The sequence below is a fragment of the Athene cunicularia genome (assembly GCF_003259725.1).
Source record: "Athene cunicularia isolate RWA chromosome 10 unlocalized genomic scaffold, athCun1 chr10_part1, whole genome shotgun sequence".
In the NCBI taxonomy this organism is placed as follows: Eukaryota; Metazoa; Chordata; class Aves; order Strigiformes; family Strigidae; genus Athene; species Athene cunicularia.
Genome location: NW_020799112.1, coordinates 6,279,955 through 6,292,977, shown reverse-complemented (window position 1 = coordinate 6,292,977; position 13,023 = coordinate 6,279,955). Strand labels below are relative to the sequence as shown.

Here is a 13,023-nt window from a genome sequence, read left to right as displayed (position 1 = left end):
AAGTAGAAAACTCAAGAATAATCTTGGCTAAAGATGGTGGCAGTGAAACTGGATTATAGGACTGGGTGAAAAACTGTCAGTTTTTTCTGCCATGATCTCTATTAAATCCACAATGTCTGGTGGAGGGTTTTAGAATTAAATACCAGTCTTCCCCTGCCTCATCCTGAAGCTAACAGCCAACCCTAATCAGCATTGTCCTTAACACAACTGTACATCTTTGTTGCAGACATGAGTTAAGGATGACATATTTCACATCAGGCTATATATGGCCCTGTGACACTGCACAAGAATTCATTAGGAAAACCGAGAAGTCTAATATTTTTCTTTTAAAATTATGATTGCTTTAAAGTAAAACCTAAAAAGAGTTTTAATGCAGAGCAGCCATGTTTTGACAAACATAACCGGAGATATACCTGGGCCAGACATGTTTGAAGCCCAGGTGAAGAGACTCAAGAGCATCTCTTTTCCTTGTACAGACACAAATAGGAGATTCATTTGTTTTTTTTTTTGTCTATGTGTGCTTAAGAGGCCATATTCTTGTGTTTCTCTAGATTTCATTTGATAACTATATATCAGGTGATTATTATAATTCATTAATACTTCCTTATGGTATTTCTCTGAAGTTTCTTCCCAGGTGGCAAGACCTAATTATTCTTAGGATGATCATTGGACTCAGTTGCTCCAAACAGTCCCTGACAGCAATCATGGTATTATTTCAAATGTACTTGTTGGCTACAGTTACTGTGCTCTCTTTCCTCTCCTTTCTAGTGAAGAATAAATTGTAAGTTTGTTTTTGTTTAGATCAGAAGGAGCTGCAAAGAACATAATAAGATATGACAGGTTACAGCAGAAGTCAACTCTTGAGAATTCTTTTATTTACCCATGCTAAACTTGAAGATGCCATAAACTCAAATCCTCTATGCCAGTCATAAAATTTTAATTAGATAAACTAAAAATACTGGTACTATTTACCACTGTTCTTATTAAACTGCTGGATTTAACACTACTAAAATGGACTACAGATTGCAAAAGGCCATCACTAGTATTAATACTCCAGCATACACGTGAGTATTCTGTTCAGCTTGATTATAATTAATCAGTACTATAGTCTCTTGTTTCTCACTGCCAAATGATAAATTAACAACTAGCTACATTCATGGATGGAATATTAATTTATACAATGCCCTAGGGGTACTTCTGTATGTAGTACAAGACGCCTCATGAACAGATCTCATTCAAAGCTTTAAACTATGAAACAAAACAGAGTGAATCTAGACAGGATCAGCTGCAACTATGTTAAAACTGGAGATACCTGTATCCACAATTTTAGTAAGCACCACCAAGATCTATCAGAAATTAAAGTTAGACATCACATGGAAGAATGAATTTCTCTTCTAAATACACAAAATCAAGTACCTTTCCATGCATAGAGTTAATATTTTCTGGAAGTTTGTGAAAAACACTCTGACTTTTTCAAGGTCAAATTATGTTCTTCAAGTATAGCATTGAATGTGTGTTGTGTAATGGGGAAATTTGCCAGGGAAGTTGTTTTTTTTTTTTTTCTCTCTAGTCGCTCTGCAGTAGCTACTGAAGCTTCTCACTACACACGAGGACAGCAGATGGATCCAGAGGTTCTGTCTACAGCCTTGCTCATTTCATCATTTCTTCTATGCTGCAGGCTTCATCTTGCAGCATCCTTTGGCTTTCTAGTGCATGAAAATGACCTTTGCACAGGTGCAGAAATGATATGCAAATATTTGCCTCTTCCATAGTCTTCTTTCTGATTTCCCTGCAGTTTTCTAGCCTTTGAATGTCAGACAAGACAAAGAAAGTAGTATTTTTTAATACAGGAGGAAGGAAGTTCCATGAAATGTTAATAATCTTGTGGCACTTGGCAGCACTAAAATATGCTTAAGATGTATTGTATTGCAAAATTACTGTATAACAGAATACACATTTCTGATTTAATAGCACTGAAAACATAATAAAACTTGAAAGGGGAAATTCTGTCCTCTGTCAGTTTTTCATAGTCCAGAGAAAACTGAATACAGCATGAGTTCTTGGTAAAATCACAGGAGGCGACTGCAGCCTCTCTATAAAATGCTAGACTGCATTTTGATAGCTTACAGCATCCCAGCCCAGAATGATCAAATCAAGGCATCTGGTCATTTGACTACAAACTGCTTGAGTTTTGAACCTATCAGCAATCCAGAATGACTCTCATAGCACAAGAAATACAGCATAGGAAAATGCTTGCCAAGAATAGGATGAAAAACACTGAGAAAGAAACAATTATTTTCAAATTTCCAACATAATATTATTAATTATTTTGAAGCTTTCTCTCATAGGAATTTAAAAAATTCCTTCTCATTCTGAAATCAATCACTGCAGCATATATAAAATAATTTCAGGCTTTAATTATAAAAGAATAGGCAATATACTTTGAAAGCAGCATAAAGATTTAGCTAACTCGGACATTTCAATCAAGACTCACATTTTGATTTCACCTTCTGTTCTTGCATTTTAATGTTTTAAGCATCCTGCTTTATGAAAAGGTTATCAGTTATTGCACGGCAAGTCTTAGAGAGCTCGGGTTTTCTCTGGACCTGACAATTCTGTCTCTGGTACAATCTGATAGGAAATAGCTGAGCTGACGTGAAGCCTAGCAACGAATGGGGATGCAGCTGTGAGCACTGACTGCTAGACCTATGCAACTGAATATTGCTTAGAAGGGAAGTGACAGAATCTCATCAGTTGACAGCTTACATCTAGACTACTACAGGGAATAAAGTACTTCTATATCAAAGAGTATTGTGTGGAGCTGCCCCTACAGGAATATGAGTAGCTTGTTTGCACAGGGTGTAAGACTTCACGAGCTATTGCAACCCATTTACAGTTACTTATCTTAAGTATCATGAGGCTCTGATGTAAGACTCAGTCACATCTTTGTTTACAACCTTTGCCAAGTCTTAGGGTCTCATTAGGCACACAGAGCACAAGTTTGACTTCTTCATTCCAAATGCAAAGCTTTTGGAAGGAATAAGCACTGGGTATGTGCTTGTGAGCTTCAGCTGTTGTCCTTTCAGAAGGCTAATCATCAAATTTATCAGTAGAGGGCATAATAAAGCAGCATTCTTCACCAAACATGCATAAAACTAAGGTAGACCTCCCAAGGTGACTCCTCAACAAGCCACTAGGTTATCATTTTCTGTTCTATTTAAATTTCAAACAAACAAACAAATTTAAAAAACCCTGGACCTATCATATATAACACATATATAATGTTGGTTGAATAAACACTATTAGTTCATTTGAGATAAAATTCATGATATTAATAACTGCAGGATGTTTCAAACATTCAGCTATCTGAAGACCTGAATGTCTGAAGAAAATTATTTATAAATTGAAAATGAAAGAACTAGTCCATAATGATATCAGGCAAATGAACAGCATGTTGGTAGATATTAAATCCTAAAGCATAAGTAATCTCCTTAAACCTACATCTGTGAAACCTAACAGTGAACTTGCAAAAATATCTGTCCCTTGTGCTCAACAGAAAATAATTTAAGCAAAAAAGAGTGAAAAACAGGGTGGCCAAAATGCTCTTCACTATCAGTTTGCGGGATACAGAGGACCTTGGCGGAATTGACTTGATTTAGCTGCAAAGAAAAATGACCCACCATACAGCAATTTGCAATGCAAATTTCAGCACATTATTTAATGATGTAAAAAAAACCAAAACAGCGAGCTATGGATAGATCATCCACAGCAACCAATGTGTTGTAAGTGAGGATATCATCTTTTATCCTAAATTAGGGTAGGTGGAGTTTTACATTTAGGATGTTGTAGGTCCTTGGAACTCTGCTTCTCTGCAGCTTAGTTTGTATGTTGTACAGACAGATCTTTCAGTTTCCAAAAAAGTACAAAACACTTACATAAATGTTTAGATCTTCCATGACAGCTGTAGAGGATCTGTACATCAAAGGACCAGGACCTTACAACTCTAGGAAGAGTTAATTAATAAGGTGAATATTTAGAGGAAGCCTATTTCCAATTCTATCCATTTCCAGACGTTACTGTAGTATCATTTTAGGGAAGATGTAAATTGGTTTGATCCAGACTGAGTTTTCTGAGATGGAAACTGTCTCTACTATTGTATTTTCAATGCAAAGAACAACATTTGGAAAAAGTCTTCTCTTTGCCAAGTCAGACAAAAGCACCTGACAAAATCTGGTAGCTAATTTGCCTATTTCATTCTTAGTTGTTTGTAACAACCTGTATTTGTTTTTATGTGATCTATCTATATTTGTGTATTCACATTTTTCTCTCAAATCAATCTCCCTCTGTCTTTCCATTTTAAAGGAACCAAATAGGTTCCTGTTATCTGCTTCACATTTATATCAGAATCTACAGATGTCTGACACTAAGGGTCTTTTTTTCAAGATACCTAGTTGAAGAGCAAGAATATATTTTTGTATGTAATTATGTTCACATAGAGCCAGGTATGTGGCTACCTATAGACGCAAAGCTGTTAAACCTCTTCTTGGTTACTCAGATATCTCACCAATGACTGCCTATAATTTATAGGCAGAAGGTGACAAAGTGCCAATTATGTAAAAGCTGTGAGCAGATAAACAAATGACTACTCTATGCAGATTTCTATCCATGAAATTGCAATACTAAACACAGAGTTCTTTTATTTTGGAGGATGGAGATAAGTTATCGTTTTGTTTTTTTTTCCCTCACTCATTATCTTTATTGACTAAACAGAAGAATTCAAAGCTTCATTTCTTTTCTGATGCTACATAAAGAACAAACAACATTCATCTTTCAGTGAATACACACTCTGAAGTCCCTGATAACTTCCAAAGCATGCCAGTGTTTCTCATTGGGGAGCAATAAAGCTGAGTGGAAGGGCAGAGGGACAACTGGTGGTGCTTTAGGAAAGTCTTGAGGTTTCAGAGACACAACTCATCACTCAAATGCACTGTAAACAGTAGTGATTGCTATAGAAGACTACTCTGCTGTTTAAAAAGTAATTAAATACCTTCATGAATGGTTCAAAATGAAGGGTATGAAATAACTTCAAAGGTGAAGCACAGTTTTTAAAAGGTTTTTTCATCCTTTGGGATGTACGGGAGCATTGCCTTCATACTCAATACATACTATGTATGTGGACAAAATAAAATATGCAGTTAGTCTGCAGTTAAAAGGATTATTTGAAAAATTGTGACTTTGGCTATCTCAGCTGTCTACTTTGAAAACTTTGAAAAAGTTTTTCAGTAAAGGTAGACAGATCCCCTTCAAGAAATTCGTAGGGAAAGTTCAAGTGAAATCCTTGGCTGAACAGATTCTCCTCTGCTGAAACTGTAGCTATTAATTCTGTTGTTTAAATGGCTCCACTTAAAGTCAGGAGGTCAGATATCATCAGCTGCTTAGGCTCTCATGCACAAGTTTTATCCCATCAGATTCTCGTAAAGAAGGGAGGCATGTGAATCTTATCTAGTTGTTGAAAACTGAAGAACTATGCTTCCTCAGACAAAGTAGGGGCAGCAAAGCGCTGGTTTACTCCTGATCTTGGGTGGTTCTGATAAGAGAAAGAGATTGAATATTTATTAAAAGTCTCTGATCATCTTTGGAAAAGGGCATCTTGATTTTATGTGTTTTCTGTAGCAATACAAGGGGATTTTTATACTTCAAGGAAAAATCAAACAGGTATGTTGCTGGGAAATGAAACCCCAATAGATGAATCACGAGCATAGTTCCCCTTACAACATCAGTACGCTGAAAGTCTGAGGAAACATTGATTTTCCTTTAGAACTTCATGATGGTAACAAATGTTTATCTCACTTTTGTCAAGTCATTATATGGAGAGCAACGGTTTCAAACACTGGAGACTCTAGATCCTGCCCTCTACAGGTGTGTGATAAAGCTGAAATATTGTCATTATGAAAATAAAAGTAATCACAAATACTAGAGCAGAAATCGTAGATCAGATTGGCATGAGCCTTTGGCAGTTCATACTATGCTCTTTATATCTTCTTAGACTAATACTTCTTGAATAGTCTTTGATTGTATGCATGTCACTTCTCCAGGCTCAATAACTACTTCAGTAAAGTACAGGAGACAATAGCTGGCTCTCCTTTTTCTTCTCTGCCATCCTGTGCTCTGCTAGAGATGGGGACACATTAAGAGTTCTAATGATCTATCAAAATTCTAATTATCTGTAGACTTTAAGTCTGGGGTTGGGGGTGGTTTTTTCCTTTTTCTTCACACATATGTAGATAGACTTTCACTGTCAGTAGCTGGCAGGCTAAGTAGGCAACAATGCAGCATGGAAGAGGAAGAAGGCTGAAAACTCACTGTTATGCAATATTTCAAAAAGCATTAATACAGCTTCAGCCATTCTCATTAGTAGTGTACCCTGTGGTTGAATAAGATGCAGTGTCAGCAGGGTTAATGAGATCTACAGTTTGCCTAAACAAGAGATTTGGTTTAGACTGCTGTTGGCCTAACTACTGCATGTAAAATAATGGTAACACATGGAAAAAAACATATGTAACAGATCTATCAGATAAAAGGCATTAATCCTGCAGTGCAAGGTTGCTGTACCCAGAACACAGGAAGGTTACAGCTGGGCAGCAGTATGGAAGCCACCTACACACGGGAAGGCTCATGTTCCATACCTGCTTATTACCTTACTTGTGCCATCTTGGCTATCAAAGGACTAGGGGAATATTAATGAAGCTTTAGAGATAGAAAGATAGCAAAGCTAGTATGAAAATAAGAATTTCCCCTGCGTTTTATTAAATTTGTCATAAGATAATTCTGTTTTGCTTAACACATTTAAATAAATAACGCATTTCCTGAGCTCTCACTAAATGTAGCTATGCACTTGAATAACACTTTTGAGAACAATTATTTTTCCTTTCAAAATTAAGTAGTTGATATATCACTGAAATGTCTTACCCAAGACATCACATTGGTACATTGTGGGTCAGTCTATTTTGTATTTACCTATAAATTTTCCAATTCAGTACTCTGCATCTCTCAGCACTAAACATACAGTAAGTAGCTACTAAGGCAAGAGTGTAAATGGCAATATGACTCTTGCTAATACTTATTCTTCAGTGGTTTGATTATTAGTTTGTAAATATATCGGTTTGTCTTCAACTGATGCTAAGAACACTGTGTATAAATTTTGGTCTCCGGTTTAGAGTAAGTAATGTCTTGTCTACAGTTATGTATATATATGCCAGAAAGTATTATGGCTGGCAGAATAAGATCCTTAAAGGATACTACATTATATAATTGTTGTGCTCATTAAGAAAGTGAGATGTAGACTAATTCCTCTAACAACTGGAAAAATTCCTACTTTTCTATCATTAAGTCAGCTAGGTTTCATCTTTCTAAACTTAATTATTATGGTCTGAACAACTACACCATGGCAGCCTCCTAGTGGTAACTAGAACTTCCTATGTTACAAAGAGACAGCTATAGTCCTGCAGGGTCTGGTGGGCCATTCTGGAGGACCAGAGTACTGCAGGGAAGTTAGTAACTTGTAACAAAATTGAAGCCTTGAAACACTGTTGAGTTGCACTCAATTCAAATGAAAGCGTAGCTTCCAGCCACTTAAATTGCAAAGATATGCAACAGTCCCTTAATAATAGAAGATGCCCACAACTGTAGAACAACAACAAGAACTTAACACTGCAGACCTTTCCTGGGCTTTCTCAGCCCAGGCACTTAGAAGGCTTCCCTGCAGGATACAATCATTGTACCATCATATGTAGCCTAGCATTGCAAGGCTGTAATCAACTTCTCTGCCCTTTGATATCTCTCTATCATATTCAAGCCCTGAACAGTCACATAATATTTTCCTTTCCATTTAATTCTTCATCTTGTATTTGCTGTAGTAACAACTGTCAGCTGAGGGCAAATAAATTCTAAATTATATGTGTTGTGGAAAAGTCCATTAACCAACATTTCATTATGTTAAGTCCTCTGCGGACATTCTTGCCACAAAGAGCTTAAAAAATCTATAAATAAGTCTACAGGTGACAGATGAATGAAGTGGACTTTGGGGAGTTTGTTAAAAAATTAAAACAAAACACCCACACCCCAGACATTGACACAGTACTGGTCAAGAACAACAACAATGGAATAGCATAATATCTGCAAAACCATCCTTTTGTAGTCTCCATGTCAGAGAACTTTTTTTTCCACATGCTATTTGTATTTACATAAGCAAATTATTTAATACATTCGTTTATAAAGGTAATTATTTTTATTTTCATTATTTAAGCCAGCAAGAAGGTTAAGAGCAAAATTCGAATAGCAAAACTGAATTAAGATATTCCAGTTAAGTACATTTAAGCAATTTTAACTGATAATTATAGACATGCCTATTATTCAAAGTTTTCAGTAAATGTTTAGTCTGTGTGTTATTGACTAAATCCAGGGTTTCACACCCTATCTCTATCATAATATGAAGTTATATTGGCTCTGTACCACGTTTTTACACTGTTGCAATATTCTTTTCCTCTCTCAGATAAATGTAAATAGTGGATACCAAACCATGAGTCTATTTAGATAGGTCAGTCTTTTGAGCAATGACAGTCTACTAATCTCTTTGTAAATACCTACCACGAAGGGGTCATATACACTTCATTGACTCAGGCTCCAGTACAATGAAGATTTAAAATTTTTTTTCAAGCACCTCCATTTCATTCAGGATGCTACTGTGTTGTTTAGTTTAGTTCCACATGTATGGTAAACTTCAGACTTTACTGTTTAAAAATTCCTCTTTGAATTTCCTCCATTGCTTGTGTTTATGATATGAGAGGGTATCTGCAGTCTTCAGCATGTATCTTGTGATAGGAAGCCTGGCATGCAGCTCAGCAAGAGAAGCCACTCCTGCTGAGTCTCACAGGCCTCACAGGATGGTCTGAAGAAGAGGTGAGGAGGAAAGACTACTATGAGTCCTGCCTGAGGAGATGGCATTGTGTTGATGGGACTGACATGTTACAAGTTGCCAACCAGTCAGCAAAGGTCAACCTCAGTTGTCAGCTCCAGTTAGAGTCACAAGTTCATCTGATGATGACAGAGATACCATCTATAGGTAATATGGATTTCATCCTGTCAAAAGACAAGATTCATTGTGCCAGAGCATGGGGAGGGTGGGAAACTTAGAGCAGCAGTATACAAATGTCATGTTTCCCAACGTTGTGATGGTATTTACCAGTATTATAGTAGGTTACTTTACATTAATTACTGCATTAATTTAATTAGGATTATCATTACATAGATGAAAATATGTAAAACCATGGACTATTTACTGAAAAAACAGCTGGTTCAGAAACCCTGGATGGTATCTGGCTTGTTTATATTTATTATGAATTGTTATAAAGTGTTCATTACCATCAGAAAGCAAACCAATAACTCAAGCGTGTATCATTCAAACAGATGCTGGTGAATATTAAGGAACTTTTTTCTACTATTACTGCTATAGCACTGCCAATCACAAGAATTTCCAAAATTATTTAAAGGTATCATATTGTCCACAGATGTTTAAAGTAAACATTCACAGTTTCTTCATTCCTGGAGCCTCTGTGAGTATAAACTCAAAGTTGCAATTCTCCCACACTAACAGCTGGACGCTTAACTAAACCATAAAATATCCTAAGACTCCCAGCACTAAAAAGTGTTAACAAATCTAAGTTAAATCAATGTTGGCTTAAGAGTAAGCCAGAGATTTTACTAAATTGTGATTTAAAACCTCCAAAACAAATATAGAGATATGCACAATTAAAAAAAAAAAAAAAAAAGTCCCAAAGGGCTAGTAGTGCTGTAAAACTCAAGTTTCCCCTCATTCCAGTCTTGAAGAAGCAAAGCAGAGATCACTAAGGTTCTTTCCTATGTTTTGTACAAAGTATCTTCTCATGAAGCAAATCATTCTTGTAGCAAAATGTGAGAAAGGTGTATGATAGAAAGCAGATCAGCTAATAGTTTGTTATTCTCCTAAGTGCTACTGTACAAAGCAAGAACCAGGTTAGATATAGTACCATGGATAAACCTTTAGGCAGCTGTTCCAGAGATCTTGATATTATACTTGTTAAGTTACCCAGGAGCATGAATGATTCTGAGCAAGTCATTTCAGTGACTCCCTATCTGTAAAACAGGGCCATCAAATTTATTTCCTTTGCTTTGACACTTCTGATAAGAAGTTCAAAACCTAAATCTTACCTAGCATGACAGTACAAAAGAATTACAGTACCAATGTATACATCTTATGCTGCAATAAAACTGACACAAGGTTATTCATCCCTAGAGTAATATAATCTTAACAGCACTTTTTTTCCCCAAATCATTATTTCTAATTAGTTCATCTGCTAGTTGGTGGGTCCAGTTATGATGCATATGAATTGAATAATAAATGGAGGACTAATATCAGATGAAACACATGCTGTAGAGATAATTTATTATCACTGCAGATAGGTGTGGAATAGATGCTATTAAAAACCCTAAGGTGGTCTCTTTCCAAGTACTGAAAACAGCAAATGTCACAGCAGACACCTGTGCCTTCTACTTAGGGAAGAACAGAGGGAGAATTCCACCCACCATTGAAAACACAAAGAACAGCCCCTTATTATTTAAAAAAACAAACAAACAAACAAACAACGACAGTTGACTTAAAGGCACACTCCTGATACCACACAGATATTTTCAAGGCAAGTCTTCCGTCAAGAAAGCAGGTAGTCTTTTATGAGGAATTAAGAATTCTGCCACCAACAACATGCACAATATTAAAATCAGAAATGCAATGCAAACCAGCATTTACTAGGAAGTGTTCCTCTCCACTGCTCATTTTATGCCTCTGATGCAGCACTGAACATGGAATTTCTAGTCACAAACAGAATTCCTTCCCTTTCTATCATCCAGTATGCAACAGCTCTTATCTCCAGGGCCATAATATGTCAAATACTTCTACATAATTAAAGCCACGCTGATTGACTGGCTAAGAATATCACAGGGATAAGTTTCTTTTTAAAGCCACCTTATCTCTAATCAAGAGTTGTCTTCCAGTAGCACAACATTTTGTGCCTAAAGGACATTATATATGTGGGTATATGATATATATATATATATATATATATATATATATATATATCTACAAATAACATTCCTTTCTCCTCCACAACCCAGCAATAACAAGAAAATATCATTACAGTCTGATTTCCCTTTGTAGTGCTAAATCAGATATTATGAATGATGGCAAGAGGCACTTACTGAGGTACACAAAATGCACGTTTTCATTAAGTATTGAAACTATAATTTATACTCCTCCCTTGATATAAACCTTTAGCGCAATACCAAACAGAATCTTTCTGTATTTCATTGGTTCATTCATCTCTGAGATTTGTTACTAAGGTGGGGTTTATTTAGGAAAGAAAATGGAAATATGTAGCGGTTAGCAATACATGAATAAATTGGTGACAAGGCCTTTGTCTTGTCGGGTTATTTTATATTTTAATGTACTGTTAACAGATCATTCTTTTTAAATGCAAATCTGTTAAGGGTAAATTTAAATATCAAGGCAAGCAATTCTGGTAGCATGGCAACAACATGCTATGCTGCATAGTAAGAATCTGGAACCGAGGCAAATCTTTGCTTCTTTCCCATACTGGATCAGTTTATAAGAGTAGAAATATTTGTATTCTTTGTGTAACTGCCTTTAAGAGTATTCCTACATTAGTATTTGTAGTGGTCTTTGAAACTCAAGACATCACAGGACCCCTGTGAAACCTGGTAGCAGTCAGGATGTCCATCCTTAATAGACAGAAAAGCTAGAGGTTAGAAGGAAACTTTAAAGAGGGTGGGTGGATAGGGTATGCTTAGTAGCAGTATTTAATAAAATATTTCATTCCCAGGAGAGATTTGGTGTAGATCTGAAGAATATAGCAGCTCTGAAGCAATCTTGGGTTTGAACCAGAAATGAGCAATCCCATCTCCATGCACTCTTCCCGATGTGTTGAAAAGGCGTCTCTCTTGGCTTCTAGAGTATGAGTTTTGTGGCCTATTTTAAGATTTGACTAAACCAAAAGGGTGCACTTAAATGATAATTTTGTGGTAGCTGGTATCAGTGATTCCTGAAAGTAACATCAATTGTTTGATGTCATTTCACTCTTGGTGATGGGGGGAGAAAAAAATCCTATGTCGTTCCAGAACAGAATCTGGTCTGTGCAACACTCATACTCTTCAGTTGCTCCAGTTGCTTCAGTAACCAGGCACACAGGAACATGGTACCATTTTTGCAAGGGCAGGAAAGAGAGGCTAACCAGTAAAGTATAGCAACCTTCTGATTTTGAAGAGCACAGCAGGTGACAGAAAGTCCACCCAAGTGCCTTTATTTCTGTCTAGTGCATGAAAGTATATGTGGATGGCTGTGTGGGAATCTTATTTTCTTTATTATTTTTTCTCTTCCATAAAGATGAGCTATTTCACTGAACCTGAATACTGAATGTCAAACACAAATAGTTCTTCTGGGAGAGTCTTGTAATATTGTTTAGATAGGTGCTGCCCTTGTGGAACTTGGGCTTCTCACCCTATGTTATAGTTTGTATAGAAGGGGAAAAAATGTTCTTTAGAAATATGTCTCTAAATGTTTTGGAATAATTGAGCACCAAAAAAAGACAGAGATAGAGCCCGAACACTTTTGTTCCTTGGTAGTTGTTTATCCTTGTTTAATGCAGACAACACACCGATCTCTTCAGTCTTGTGTTTCATAAAATTTTTAGGCAGGTATCACCTTGATTTTGGAATTGCAGCTAATCTTTCATCCAGGCTCCCTACTTCTACCTAAACATTCATTCTTTCAGAGTCTACACTTCAAAAATTTCTGTCACTTCCTCTTCCTCCTCAGGGAATTTTCATATACAGACATAGCACTATCACTATGAACAATACAGATGTCTTGCTTCCCCTGCTGCTTCTTTCCTTCCTTCCTCTCATGTTCTCCTCCTT

At 36.4% G+C, this 13,023-nt stretch overlaps 1 protein-coding gene across 2 annotated transcripts in view; it reads right to left on the bottom strand.

Moving 5' to 3' along the window:
• The window catches only part of APBA2 (amyloid beta precursor protein binding family A member 2), a 90,458-nt gene extending 87,830 nt beyond the window's left edge, over positions 1-2,628 (bottom strand). For both annotated transcript variants that reach the window (XM_026855621.1, XM_026855622.1), the window contains exon 1: positions 2,495-2,628. The gene's annotated coding sequence lies outside the window, so the exon portion shown is untranslated. The remainder of the gene's footprint in view (positions 1-2,494) is intronic.
• Positions 2,629-13,023: the final 10,395 nt, after the last annotated feature.